This window comes from Halichoeres trimaculatus, unplaced genomic scaffold (genome assembly GCF_033239565.1).
Source record: "Halichoeres trimaculatus isolate MK-OKI-2021-1 unplaced genomic scaffold, fHalTri1.1 fHalTri1_scaffold_17, whole genome shotgun sequence".
Taxonomy (NCBI): Eukaryota; Metazoa; Chordata; class Actinopteri; order Labriformes; family Labridae; genus Halichoeres; species Halichoeres trimaculatus.
This window is the reverse complement of record NW_027437195.1, coordinates 26,682,127-26,697,945: the sequence shown is the minus strand read 5'-3', so window position 1 is coordinate 26,697,945 and position 15,819 is coordinate 26,682,127.

Genomic DNA, 15,819 nt, shown 5'->3' with positions numbered 1-15,819 from the left:
ATGAAGGAGGACTCACACTCCTCTCTGCTCTGGAGAAGCTTACAAACTCAGCGTCTCACTCGAATTAACAGGTACTTCTCACAGGTGCAGCGCTGCAACCAGTCAAACAGGATCCACTGAGGCTGCATAGCAACAGATGTCCATTCAATCATTCAGCCAGTGGCTCCAAACTGTTCTCTTTGTACAATAAAATATATATTTATGACCAGTATCTGTCAGATCAAAGAGAAATTCCTCTTCCCCAAACTTCTGACTGTATGTAAGAATGGACGACATGCCCCGCCTCCTCACATTTACTAAAAAAGAAGCCAAAACACTGCCACCACCAAAGCACACATTTCATTCAGGAGCATGTTAGTCAAAACATAGCAAATTTAGAGATACGGCTCTGTTATTTGAGCTCCCCCTCCCTGTCAATCCATTCGCCAAAAAGTAAGGAGGTAGATGGGCAGGGAGATTCCACCTCCTTAATATTTTTTTTTCCATGTGTTTTAAGTTTCAGTTTCCTATTATTCATACTTTTCAAATCGAGAAAGAACCACTTAAGTCCAGCAGCATATGGACTAAAATAGACCCCATACATAAATGAATGAATACAAAAGCTAAAAGCCTTCCATAAATAAATATATAATATTGTTTAAAAACACTTGTCCTTATTTTTGTGCTTTTGTTTGCAGCACTGACTTCTACTTGTTTTTCTACATGATAAATATGAAGTATTGACAATTTTCTTCATTAAGTCCGCCAAGGAGGTTGTGTTTTTGGGAGAGTTTGTCTGTCTGTGAACAACATAACTCAAAAACTAACCAAAGGATCTTGATGAAATTTTCAGGAAATGTTCAAAATGGGATAAGGAAGAAATTATTAAATTTTGGAGGTGATCTGGATCACTGTCTGGATCCAGGACTTTTTTTTAAGGATTCTTTATAATTGCGAGATAGGGCTGTTTTCACCATATGTGTATATAACTCCACCATAAATGGTCGAATTGCTTTGCAAAACAATACAAGACAAGGTCACCGTAATTTCTGACAGATGTAAAAGTAGGATCCAGATCCTGCCAATATTCCGGACACTAAGATCCAGAATATGAAATATGTACTGGGTTATCATAATTTTCAACACTGTCAGGAAACACATTATCATACAAACCTGCAACTAACACCAAATTGTAGGAGACAGTCTGCTGAAAGGAAGTATAACATTAAAGTAGGACTAAAGTGTTGGTGACAATCACAATATGCTTGGTGGAGGTCTGTGCTCTCTGAAAGCTTTTCTAGTTGTGTATCTAATATCGGTGTTTATAATTGATATGCCGAACGAGATTAGACGCTATATATGGGTTTAACATTTCCATGGTTAATCAACTCACATTACTTTGTCACTCATTTACGATTACCATCCTCTTTAATTTTATTTTCTCCTCAACATCTTTTCAATCCTTTTCTATGTCTGTCCTTTCTCTCACCTTTAAATCCCTCTGTATTTATTCTCTTATGTCTCTTTCCCTCCCGTTATCTTCTCCTTGTTTTCTTCTTCACACAAACTTTTCCTCTTCTTCTCTGGTGCATTTTCCTTCTTTCATCCTTGGCACTTTTCCTCCTCCTATCTTTTGTCCTTCTTTCCAGCGTTTATCCTGAGCATTAACTACCTCAGTCTCTGTAGATAAGGACTATTTGTCTGAGCCGTATCCCCTCCGGCTGCTCTCCTGTTTCATTGTGTGGACTTCATTCATGCTCGGATCAGAACAAAGACAGAGCGGCCCGCGCCAGCGGCCACTTGTAAATCTGTGTATTTAGAAGTACCTTTTAACACAGCCATTAGAGGGGCTGAGTGTTGTGAGGGAGTTGTGTTTTGATGATGTCAAAGTGTGCTGTGCCAGGACTTTCATCTCCCACTCCTGCTGGCTTCAAACGGCTCTTTCAAATGAGTCCGTGATAGGCCGAGGGACAAAGCTCCTCCCTCCGCCTGCTGCAGCTCAATCACTGCCCTCTCACAGCTCACCATGACTGGATTACAGGGATCAGATTAGGATATCAAAACATCTCAGACTGTACGAAAGGATGGTCCAAGCAAACCAAAACATTTGTGAAAATGAAGTCAAACAGGGGTCCAGAAGTAAGTCTTTACTGGCACCAAAAGTCTCAAAACTCTCTGTTACAGCACAAGTTTAATTAAAGATAACATTCATATTTACACCTTATCCACAGTTATTAGCATATTTCATATTTCTGACATGGTGACACATCTACCCAAGGTTTCAGAAACATGATGTCCAAAATGAAGTCGATCTTTAGGCTGCCAAATTCCAAAAACTCAAAGAAAAACTTTTGACAACAAACTTTTTCAGAGTCTTTGCTTTACTTTGAATTTTACTTTTATCCCCACTATGATGATATTTATTCACAAGCTTCAGACCCATTAATTTTGGCTAAATGACAAGTAATTTGGTTTCTTCTTCCACACTAAAGCAGGCCGGTGTAAATCCTCTGTGTTCCTTACAGTTAACAGTGAAACTGGGACCTCTTCTCAGGGATGTAATGGACGAGAAATGAACTCGTGGTTTGGACTAGAAGTTGTTCAACACTAAACTGCACTGTCACAGATTACTGTGAATTAACATAGTAATTTTGACAGTAAAATCATGTTAGGTTCAAATACAGCACTGTAAAATTTTCACTGTAAAAGAACAGGAAGAAAAAGTTTTAAAGCAAAGCAATTTTTGTTGTGATGGTGTTTGGTAACCGTTAGCGAGGAGGAAACACAGTGGATATGAGACCCTGCTGTACATTGAGATGATACACTGAAGGGGCACAGACTGGCTGTCTGTGCTCCACATGTCACAGACCATGTATCCATGGATTTTCTTACATTGTGTTGGCCAATGTTAACATGGACAACAAAAATAAAAGAATTTTCAGTTAACTTTAAAATACCTCTACTGGTGCAGTAGTTTAATTAGAGCATAGACAGCTGTTCCGTGCCATGTGGAGCACAGACAGCCTTTAACATCTCAATGTCCAGCAGCAATAAAAGTTTCTTTGCTGTAAAATAACAGTAAAAGCAGGGTTGTCAGTATTTTACTGTTTTTTTCACATTCATATCCTGTAATCCAACATACAGTATTAAACTATAAAGATAGATGGACTGGACATTTCTGCTGACAGTTTTTGACTGTTATTTTACCGTGACATTTTTTACAGTGTCTGGAACCGTCTAGATCACGGCTGTCCAATTTGGGTTTTTTTGGGGGCCCACTGCCCATGTCTGAATTTTTATCACACATGTATTTTAAATTAATGTAATTTAATGTAGATACAGTAGTCATTTAAAGGAAAAAAGGTCTAAAGCAGGTGTCCAGTTTTATTACTATTCCTTATTTTAAAGGAAGGAAAATGCACTGTTTTTGGTTTCATAGGAGCATGTTGTGTCCCATATTGTTTAGGTTATATTGCACTAAATATCTTTGTAGACATAGGCCTTGTTTTTGTGCCGTATGGATGTTTAGTAATTTGATGCTGTGAACTACAGTGAAGAAAACGACTTTCATTTTCAAAATATTTAATATCATGCACTGCAACATGACTGTTTAGTTTTGGTCCGCGGCCCTCCCTGATTCATTTTTGGCCCTTCACTGAAAGGAATTTGGGCACCCCTGGTCTAGATTACAGAAAGTTTGTCATCCTTTCTCTGGGTATACACCTCATAGCATTGTAAGACAACGACAGTTATTGAGTTTCTTAAGTTTTCCTTGGTCTTTGTTGGAGTAAGAAGATATCTAGGTGGTGGGGTGTTTTGTAAGAGACTACAATGTAGTTTGCCTGCCGCCCCTGAAGGCCCGTCCTCTACTTCTTGTAGAGGCTACATGCAAAGACAGGATCCTATAGTTGTGCATTAATGGAGAGATGTCAGTATGAGGAGGCTGTGACCTGGCACCTCTCCAGCAACCAGTCCAGCATCCATACCCGGACTTGAACCAGCCACCTTGTGATCTGTAAGCAGACCGAGCCACAGCCGCCCCCGCTGCTATACCATTTTCACTGTCAGCCAGCTGAGCTGAGTGTTAATTCTGCTCTGGTTGTGTAATGCTTGTTTCTAATGTTGGGAATTTACCTGAAATGATCACCTTTCACACCTCGGAAGTTTATTTTTGAAAAGAAGTGGGATTAGTTGTCAAACTTTGTGCATCTTTAAGTCGGTAAACTCAGCTCTCGTGCTGCGTTCAGGGTCTGGAAGTGTTTCCTTGAATAGGGTGAAATGTTTCGTAACAGGTCAGATGTTTGGCCTGTAAAGAATCGATGCTAATAAGCGTGCTGTGCATCACGAGCGGAGCAGAGATTCCTTGAAAGGCTGAACTGATGAAACAGCATGAACCTGATGAAACACTTACATGTGTAAATTAAAGAGCAGGAACACACTGTGTGTTTGATTGTATGAAGAGCACTTAGTGTGTGGACGGCAGCCAGCCAGGAGCTCCGTCTCCTCTGAGGCCTCTCAGCCTGCGAGCTGGACGCCCACACACAGAAAATACACCTACACGTTGAACCCGTCATGGCTGCCAACACAGCGCAGTGACAGGAAGAGTTAACAGAGAACTAACATTAACATCCATCCTTCAACTTAGAGCTGCTGTTCGCTCGGTTTGAATCACTCAGAGCCTGATGCATCCCGGCGACAGGTTCACATGCAGCTGTTTGTGAGAGTCTGATCCTCACTGTTTAAAGAAGGAAGCCTTCTCTCCTCATTATTATGTCACAGTGTCTTAAATAACCACATCTGACACTCTCATCTCTCACCTTCAGCACTGCGTGGGTTTAAATATGCAGATTTAAGAACTATTCGCTGACAATACTGACTGAAAAGGCTGCAGTGCTGCACCACATCCACCGTGACTCTGAGGGCAGCGTCTCACTCTGCAGCCTGCTGAAATTCATAGAGATGTCCACGTTTAAGAAACTCAAGAATATCACACATGGAGTATATAACTTCATAAGCTGCCACCCTAACTTTCCTCTTATTGTTGTTGGATTGTTATCAACAGTTAGAGAAACTGCTTTGAAAGTGAATGCAGAGGTTATGTAGCATCTGAGATTTACTTGTGCACAAAAGACAACATGGTGCACCTTGTGTTTTCAAGTAATCCCATCTTAAAGAGGGGGTATTCTGCTTTCTTGTATTTCAAACATGGAAATAAAGTAACTAGAGAAGCACTCAGAGAGCACAGACCTCCGCCAAGCATATTGTGATTGTCACCAACACTTTAGTCCTACTTTAATGTTATACTCCCTTTCAGCAGACTGTCTGCTACAATTTGCTGTTAGTTGCAGGTTTGTACGATAATTTGTTTCCTGACAGTGTTGAAAATTATGATGACCCAGTGCATATTTCATATTCCAGATCTTAGTATCCAGATTATTGTCAGGATCTGGATCGTACTTTTACATCAGTCAGAAATTATGGTGACCTTGTCTTGTCTTGTTTTGCAAAGCAATCCGACCATTTATGGTGGAGTTATAAACACATATGGTGAAAACAGCCCTATCTCACAATGATAAAGAATCCTTTAAAAACCTCCTAGATCCAGATGGTGATCCAGATCACCTCCAAAATTTAGTCACTTCTTCCTTATCTCAGTTTGAAGATTTCCTGAAAATTTCCTCACAATCCGTTGGTTACTTTTTGAGTTATGTTGTTCACAGACAAACAGACAAACTCTCCCAAAAACATAAATTCCTTGCTGGAGGTAACAAAAACTGGAAAACTAAAACAAGATCATCACAAGACTTTTGCAGAAATAATGAGGTCACCACATAGGATCTCCTAACTGGTTCATGACTTTTTCAGGAATGGGCCTCAAACACCAAGGTCTGTCCACAGCTCCATCTTCAACAGATCTCTAGATACCTGGCCAATCAGAGGTAGAGGGGGTCTTTGGAGCAGGACGCCTTAAAGAGACAGCAGCATTTAGACAGAGGCTGAAATAGGGTTTATTTAAAAAAAAAAAAAAAAAAAAAGTGTGAAGAGAATAGGGACTTGTGACCCCACTAGGGGGCACCAAAGAGAAAGTATTGCATGTTTTGTCATCTTAAAAAAAAGGAAAATATCAGTTAATGCCTAGATTAAGAAAGTCCATGTAACACGGCTGTTCCTCAAACTCTAGGGATGACCAGTCGACTACTTCAACCACTAGTCGACCAGCACCCCAGACGAGTCTTCATACTTCCCATGTTGATGCTGGAGCAGTGACACATCAAATTACCATAGGGTAGATTGAGCAGGACAGGAAGTAGTGCTCGGAAACTACGCAAAAACACCCAGTGACTTTCAAAATAAAACAAAACAGATGATTTTTATCCTGACTCCAACAACAAACAGACATGATGAGCAGAGCCAGACCAGGAGTCAACAGGTTTGAGGTTTTTGGACATGAATCAGAAGAGGATCATCAATAGATTGGGAACTCCTTGGTCTGTGACTGATTCAAGTGAAAATTGAAAAACCTGATCTTTTACAAATCTGCACATCCGCTGTGTGAAACCAACATGGACTCAAAGCTCCTCAGGTGAGTTTGTGCAGCTAAGAGAAACTCTTTGTGTTTCAGTTGGTCTCTGATATTAATTTTTAAACAGTTAAAAATCCAAACGGTATCATTTGTCCTGTGGTGAGGAAGTATTTCTCTGCTGAATTTCATAAGTGGAACACCTCAGAGCGATTCATTGAGCTCGTAGCAGGAAGGGAATGTTGGATTTGGTCTGGAGCGTCCCTGCTGAGAGCTCAGGGAACATAGCAAAGAGTGATGTAGTTTCTGTCCGTACCTGAAGGTTATACTCACCCAGGAGCAGTCAAACTGATTGGTTAAACTCTGAGATGATGTTTCAAAAAGACTGACGCTTACTACCTTTTAAAACAGCATTATATAAAACCATTCAGAAAGCACTCTGAGGTGAAAGAAAGTGAAATAATTTGATGTTTTGTGCAGAAAAGAAATCCATCACGACACCAGAGTATTGATCTCCTTGCACTCATTTTAAAACTCCCTTTCAGTTTCTCTTTTCCCTTTTTCAAATTGAACCAGCGTGGTAAAAAAATCCTCCAAGTGCGCAGCGATAAGTATATTAAACATAATTACAGAAGCAGTTTGTCATTCAGCTCTGGTACACAGTTCAGTGAAGAGCGTCTCTTCGTTTGTTTGGGAATAATGCTCCTCTCAAACATGCTGCACAGCACCGGGTTACTCCAGTAACCTTTTCTATGAATAGTAAATGTCACCATAATCAATTTTAGATGGGGCGGCTCTGCAGGTGGAGCCTGGAGAGGTTGGGAGGAGGAGGAGGAGGAGGAGAGGTGGATGCTGCTGGAGAGAGCGTGCATTCGCCTACTGAAGGTGGTTTTATAAAAGCGTCGTGAGGCAGACAGACCTGAGACTTAAAGCGACAGAAAATATTCCGTGAGGCGCTGAAAGGAGGGAGTACGACACATGAATAAAACATACCTCCACCTTTGAAAAGAGCGCTGCTAAAGTACCCTCATGGACTCACCTGAAGTACCTTTTTGTGTTCAACCTACCTGCTTTAAACACACAAATAAAGGTAACAGTCACACGTCCTCCTTTCTGTCGTGGTCTGAGCTTCGTTTGGTGGCAGGATCCATCGAACCAATAAGAAAACTTCTAGAGCTGAAAAATGAAGTCAAAGCAGAAGTGCCCCAAAACTCCAGCTCCCTGAGCACCCACTTATGGCAGGTCCTAAAGGCAAGTCAGCGTCTATTAATCCACTCATCAATCAGACTGGACTTAAGTGGACTGGGTTAGAGTGGATACATTTGGACTTAATGGAACAGGCTGGATTCTGTGGGGTTGAATTTGATTGGATTGGATTGGAGCAAACTAGACTTGATTTGACTGGACTGCATTCATTTGACTAGGCTTGACTAGGCTTGGATCAAGCTTGGATTAGATAAAACTGGATTGTACAGAATCTGACTGGACTGGATTAGGTTTGACTAATTAGATTGGATTGGATTGGATTGGATTGGATTAAGCTAACTTGTGATGGATTGGGTTGGGTAGGATAAAATAGTGTTAGACTGGGTTGCAATGGGATGGGTTGGGCTGGATTGGGTTAGATTTGATTGGATTGGGCTAGGTCAGACTGGACTGGACAGGACAGGGTTTAACTGGATTGGAGTGGGTTCGACTGGGTTAGACTGGGTTGGACTCAAATTGGGTTGGAGTAGACTGGGTTGTACCGTTTTGGACCACATTTATCTGGATTGCATTGGACTGAGCTAGGTTGGACTAAATTACACTGGATTGAACTGGGCTGGATTAGATTGGGTTTGGTTGGATGGGTTGGACTGAGTTGGACATGACGGACAGAGTTAGACTTGGGTGGGCTAGATTCAACTGGGTTGGAATGGGTTTGGTTTGACAAAGTTGGGCCAGATTGGATTGGATTTGATTGGGTTTAGTATGACTGAATCGGAGTAGATCAGGTTCGAATGACTAGGTTGAACTAGGTTGGACTAGGTTGGGTTAGACTGGGTTGAACTGGGTGTGAGCTGAACCAGATTGGATTGGATTAGATTGGGTTTGGTTGGATGGGTTGGACTGTGTTGGACATGATGGACAGAGTTTGACTTGGGTGGGCTAGGTTCAACTTGTTTGGAATGGGTTTGGTTTGACAAAGTTGGACCAGATTGGATTGGATTTGATTGGGTTTAGTTGGACTAGATCCAACGAGACCAGGTTTGAGTGGACTAGGTAAAAACTAGGTTGGACTAAGTTGGGTTAGACTGGATTAGATTGGGTTGTATTGGGTTTGTCTGGGTTGGACTGGGTATGAGCTAGACCAGATTGGATTGGGTTTGATTGGGTTTAGTTGAAGTTGAATGGATTAGACTGGGTTTGAATGATGGAGCTGGAGTGTATTGGATGGAATTAGGTAAATTGATCTTTGGACAATCTGTAAATTATTTTTGACACCAAAACAAAAAGCTGTAACTGTATCTTTTTAGTCAGAACCAGGAAATGGATTTATTTGATTTCCTGTATGGATCAAATTAACTAAAATCCAATCACAGCTGGCCTCATCTTTGTTTCTTTTTTCCTTGAGGTTTGTTTTATGAACACACAGAAGCTATAACCTCCATCATCTTTCTCTGGAGTGTTTTCAAGGTGTAGCAGCTTTACTGAACACTATATCCACCACTCCATGCATCCTCCTATAGCTCCAGTTCAGATGACCCAAATATGAGGCTCAGGACTCTCGGGAGCAACACATCACATTAACACGTTTCACCATTTCACCGTTTACACATCCACCAATGGGAGGACGGATGTATCACAGTGAGCCTTCGGCCGAGTGTTGAACACAGATCCCACAGAGCAGCAGTGAAGAGAGAGCAGCACAGCATCGTTTATTTTTAAAGGTTTGGGGTTTGCATTGTTTTGTTAGGTGGTCCCTCTGCTCACTCTGTGACTAAATAGATTGAAATTCAATCATCCTCTCGGTGCCTGCTGCTTTCTGCCAAATAAAAATAAACACTTCACCTAGCAGTTCAACAAGAAGCAGGAGTCAGGAGGGAGAGCACTATCACCAAACAGGCTGTGTCATTTTTGCTCTAGTTCTTGGACCATATGTCAGGTCCATGCTCTGTCACATCAGCTATGTGTGATTTCACACCTGATCCTAAAGGAGGAGACAGAGATGACTAAACATGAAGGGTGAAGGAGAGGAAAACTCCAAACACCTCCTGGATCTTCAAGGTCAAACCTGGGTCCCTCCTGCACAATGATTCAGCTGAGTTAAAACATTTTGTGAGTTCTCTGTCTCTGTACTTGCACTTCCACTACACCACATCTCTGTCGTTTTTTAATCCCTTTCAGCCAGTAAAAAAGGATTCAGGCAAAAGGGAAAGAGATATTTCACAGCTGCTCTCTTGACACAATGTCTCACTCTTGCCCCAAAGTAAACAGCACCTGATTGAACTCACACTGATCCACACTTCACTCCTTGGCCCGCTCAAAGCTTCAGGGATCTAAGGGGTCACGCCAAGCTCCTGATCCTCTCAGTCTGAACAGAGTTTGCGTCTGTAGCTCGTCCACTCGACACAGAGCTGATGATGCTGCATGTATTATTCAGAGCCTATCCTGCTCCCGGTGTCATAGCATTTTAATCTGCAATCAGCCCACCTCTTTGGGGCTTACGTTACCTTCCCCCTGTGATGCTGATGGCAGGGTGGAAATGAGGACAGAGGTATTTCCTAAACCTGGAGGAGAGAAAAAAGCATTTATCTTTTTTCAATAAATCCCCTGAAGAGACCAACAAAGAACTGTGCCTCAGGATTGATCTCTTTCCAGAGAAAGCATCCTCTTTTCAAAGCCCCAACACTCTTTAAAGTACTCTTAATATTCCTCTTAAAAGTAGAAGTCCTGCAATCAAAATGCTACCTCAAAGCTCACTTTATGTTTTAAAAATGGGACCTGGATTGGGAAGAGTTGGGTTGAAAGACGCATGAGAGGCTGCAACATGTTCAGTAAGTGGATCTCATCTTTTGGACAACTGTCCTTGATGGTTGTCAACCAGAAGTGTGTTTGACGGATATTTTAAAGTGTGTGATCCTCTTTCAGGGGAAAGGTCACATTCATGTTTGAAATTCACAGAAAGCTTCAGAAAAAAAGTGTTGAAATCCACAGAGCCTCTTCAGGTAAAGACAGTAAAGCAGGTGGCCAACAAGCCAATGGTGGAGACCAAAACATAGCAAAAAGCTTTCTCAGTTTCAGACTTGTGCTGCGTTCCCAAAAGTAACAGACCCATACTATCCTTTGTTTTTGGTACTTCCTTCTCTCATGTGAATCAATCTGCTGAAAGAACCCCCTCTGCCTGTTGACACTGTGGCACAATCATCACCTCAGGTTTGTCTTGAGAGTGTAGGAATAACGACAGATAGCGACACAGATGTGAGAGATCAAGAAAAGTTGATCCAGATTTGTTCAGATGGTGTCTTGCTCACCCTGTTCAGGTTGTATTTGGTATAACCACCACCTTGCTAAGGACAACTGGTGTTTTAAGCCCTGTTCATCTCAGCAAGGCACGCATTTTATGGTGGTGTCCATTGAGTAATCCTGGGACAGATCCCCAAGTAACCAAGAGGAAGGGTCCCACTTTTTGGGACCCTTCTGTAGGGGTGCAAAACTGAACCAACCTGATCCCAGAAGGTAGAGCTACCACACTACAGTTCGTCGATTGGTCGAAAGAAAAGTCACTTACCGTACGACAGCGGCTGTATTTCTCCTGGCCTTCTCTGAAACAAAGCTTGATTGTGCTTTACAACAAAGAGCCAAATGCCAATCAAAAGAAGACATATTGCTTGATGTCTCCCATCGTTGCTCTTTGTTTACTGTGTCGTGTTTTTCTTCTTTGTTGGATTTTTTAGCAGGGGTACACCGTGTCACGCTGGTACGGCGTCACGCTGTTATTTAACTGATGCAGCCATTGGCATTCGCCTTCCATGTCACCTACTACAAGGGGGCAGGGTTGGCTGTGGAAACGCAAGCAGGACTAGGCTTAAACCAGCCATCCCAAACCAAACCAGACTGATCTAAACCAGACTGCTTGGTGGAAACAAGGCTTGTGTCTGTTTGTGCAACAGTTTTTGCTGAAGTCAGTGCCAGGCCTCCCTGGGACAGAGGTTTTGTATGTCAGCGGAGACATCTTTCGGAAGCAGGAAGTTACCAAAACAAAGGATGGAAAGGATCTGTTACTTTTGGAAACACAGCATGACCTCAAAGTGCTCCAGCCAGGGACCTTGGTGTTTAAAGGGTTAGTTTGTTCCTTTTTACTTCAGTCTTGTCTTTTATGTTTGTGATGTCTTGTTTTATTCTGTGGTCAGGTCTCTCTCTCTCCTTTCTTTCAGGTCACTTCACTTTCTTCCCTTGTTGTTACCTTGTTTTTCTTAATACCAGCCAGGACTTTGCTCTGAATTTCTGTTGTTTTAAGTCTTGATAATAAGGAGCCTCTTTTGGTCTTAAGTGCTGTGATTGGGTCTCTTCTTCCAGTCTTTTTCAAATATGACTTTCTCAGTGGACAGGAAATGTTAATCTGGTCAGAGAGGAGTCAGATTTCTCCTCAGCTATCACATGGATGTCACTGAAACTATCCTCACATAAAGTAAGAGAGCCATTCCCCCTCAGACATCTGGATAGTAAACATTAAGCCCACGATGACGACAGAATCACATCTCCATGTTTCACTCTTTTATGCACAAGGTTTGTTTCTGTGAAGCCTCACAGAAAGGAAAGAACTTTTGCTTAATATTCTGCCTGAAACAACCCGGCAACAAGGTGACCTGAAGCATCCAGCGGGGGGTCGTTAGTGAGCGTAGACAGAGAGAACCAAGGTCCTCTGGGAGTTGGATGATGTACAGTATAGAGCGGCGTGACCTGCTGTTTCTGATGCTTTCTGATTTATCACCCGCTCTCCATGGAAAACTGTTTCTCCTGAAGAATCCTCGTCTCCGTCTGCAGTAAAGGTGAAACCGTTTGAGGAAAAAAGGATTTTCTGAGGAACTGACAACAAAATCTGACATTTAGAAGTGGCGCTGCTTACATTGTAATATTCGCCTCCTTCAACTCCCGACATACGTACCAAAACATCTCAACATAATTTCATTCTCATCTCGTTTTAACAAGGGAAAACAAAATCAAACGGCAAACAAATGCATCCAGGAGTGCAGAGTACATCGCTGATACCTGTTATTTACCTGTTATGAGGTGCTTTTAGCCGAGGAGTGCGTCCAGAAAGAGAGAGGCAGAGTAGTTCATCTCTGCACATAATATACCTGAAATTATAGTCTGCAGGTGGAAGACGACTACGTGCTTTCGTCTGCTTCCTCCACATGGCTTAAGGAGGTTTTATCAACAGGGAAGAGCTTCAAACACATGTGGATGACAGATATTAATCCAGAGCAGCAGGGGCTGACTTCCCCTCCACATTCACAGTTTGAACCAAGCAGATTCAAGGCTCAGTGGCTGAAATGTGACCACAGTACTTAAGCGGATCTTAAAGTGTCTCTTTAAGAGAAATCCTGCAAGCTTACTTAAGATTATGAGACCTGGATGAGGACTTCATTTCTAAACACACTTCACTACATGTACACTGCATCCCTTACAGAGCTGAGTTATCAGACAGGAAGCAGAACGAGTTTAAGGGCTCCCAATCTAATCTCACTTTTTTTGTTTCTCTGTACATAATCCACAATTTAAAATGAGATTATCAGCGACACAATTTGTTATTTTTGAAAGATATTTCTCAGTATTTGTGGTCGTAGCAAATGACGCTAAAGCAGCCAGCGAGGATACTGACGGTTCCCCCTCCTCCATACAGACCGAGCCGTCCAGCTGTTTTTTGGGCAGGTGGATCCCACACCTGGAGATGTCTTACTATGATTCAAAGCCCCTCTTTAAATGCAGGATGCAGTTTAACAAAACGTCATCATGGTCTGAACAGAGGAGGCTTATACTGAAGGGCTCAGCCTGGGAGCTGAGGGGACCCAAAGCATCATTTATACAAGCTGTGATACACACTGGTGGCTGCATCTTAATAAGGTGAGGTCTAATTCTCATAACACACACACACTAAGAGTAGTACCCTCAGGAGACTATGGGGCTCATTATCTTGCCTGGGACACTAGCGACATGCTGACTCGGGAAGACAAACACAGAACACCTGAACTTCTAACAACTAACTACTAGACAGACAGACGAACCGACAGCTCATCTAACGATTACATGGTTTCCTGATTGCTGTAAATAACCCAAGGCAGGCTTGAATCAACCATGGGGTCACCTCTTCCCGCCTCTTTAAGTGAATCAGTCCGAGTGATGTCAGAGGTTATCATGAAACAATCAAATGTAATCAATGAAGAGATAAAAATAAACATGAAGTGTATAATTACAGAGTGAATCTGCAGAAGGTGGAGCAGACGGGTTCAATGAAGAAAACTTTGGCTCTGATCATTTTAAAGTGCCTGGTTAACGGGTTGAAACTGCTGGATGAAAATTTCATCATCTGAACTTAAAGTGATACAAGTTGGGTCCTATCACAAGGTTTAGGGCAGAAATGACCCCTACAGCAGTGTTTTTGTGCAGCAGAAGCCCAGAGTGCACGCACCAAACACCTCCTCCCTGCTCCTCTACCGGTTTCCTCTGCACTCAGACGGGGCCATATTTTACTTGACCAAAAACACAAATAAACGGACTCCCACTGAAAAAATCTGATATCGGTCTGCATTCACGCTTTATTTGGAGAATTTTCAGCGCGTTACTTTCACACAAAAACACAGCTAAATGAGGCTCTAGTTCTCATTTTTCCAGAATTCAAACAATTAGATCTCAAAACTTAAGAATTAAAAGAACTCTGTGTTTTTTCAATTTCAGAATTATGGAATTAGTAAACACAATTATACACAGTAAACAAAGAGCAACGATGGAAGACATCTAGCAATTCATCTTCTTTGTGGTTGGCATGTGGCTCTTTGCTACAAAGCACAATCAAGCATTGCTTCAGAGAAGACTGTGTGTCGCACAGTAAGTGACGATTCTTTCAACCAATCAATGGACTGCAGTGTTGGATCGGTTTAGTTTGGCGCCCCTACGGTAAGCTGCCAAAAAGTGGGATTGTAGGAGTCGGTAATATGGGGATCTGTCCCGGGATTGGTAAGAGGAAACACCATGCAATGCATACTGGGGTGAGACAATTCGAACTGAACCGCTTGGTGGAAACTGGGCTTTAGTTTCCTGTGGAATAATAAGAACTCTAACTAAAATATTTAAGAAGATAAAAATAGAAGTAATGAATTAGCCATGGGGAAAGTGTGTGAGTGTGTGTGTGAAGGTGTTGCGATTACTTTCTCAGTACAATGAAGGAGTGTGTTTGTGTGCGTGTGTGTTTCAGGGAGAGACTGAGTCTGACAGCCCGTCTCACAGCTGGGATACCCGGTCCTCAGGAGCGGGGCGTTGGAGCCACGGGGGCGCAGGTTATTTTGGGAACCACAGAGGAGGAAGTGCTTATTTTTCGCTGCCCCCCGCCCCAGCCTCCCACCGTCTGACAGCTCCCTCTGTTCATTTGCACAATCTCAATTAGCCTTCAGCGGAGAGAAAAAAGGAAGTGGTCAGACCAAATCCTCTAAAGGGGTCTATTCAGCACAGACCAGGGGACGGTGTGTGTTTGTGTGTTGGGGGTGGGGTGGATATAAATACATCTGAGACTGATCGTGTGTTTGATCTTTGCACCGGGCTCCACGGTTCGACCCCTAAATGGGAAAAAGGTCTTTGAAAACAGACGTGTGATGTCAAACACTCCCTTCACATAATGAGACGGGATGTAAGTGTGTTTCTATGAAAACACATCCTGAATGCACATGTTGTTCAGAGCACACACCTACACTTTTAAAACAAATGGATCCAACAGGTGAGCAGAGACGGAGTCCCTGGTGGATTTCACTCATTAAGAGGGAGGAAAAGCAGGGTCAGAGTTGGAGTTTCATTATCACAGCTGTGACACAGAGTGACAGGGAGATGAGCTGAGACCTGTGTGCACTCTACCTGTGATACTCTCAATCTGAGCCTATTATCAGTCAGACGTGCTAAAACGAAAACACAGGAGGTCCGTACATGACAACAAAGGTCATCCAGGCCTGTAGGGGGCACCAATATAGAAGCATATTTCTCCTCATAAGGTTGTTTGAACAGATCTATCATAAAGATTCTCCTAATTTAGACTGTGATCATCATTTCTTGTTCTTTTGTCACGTCATTCA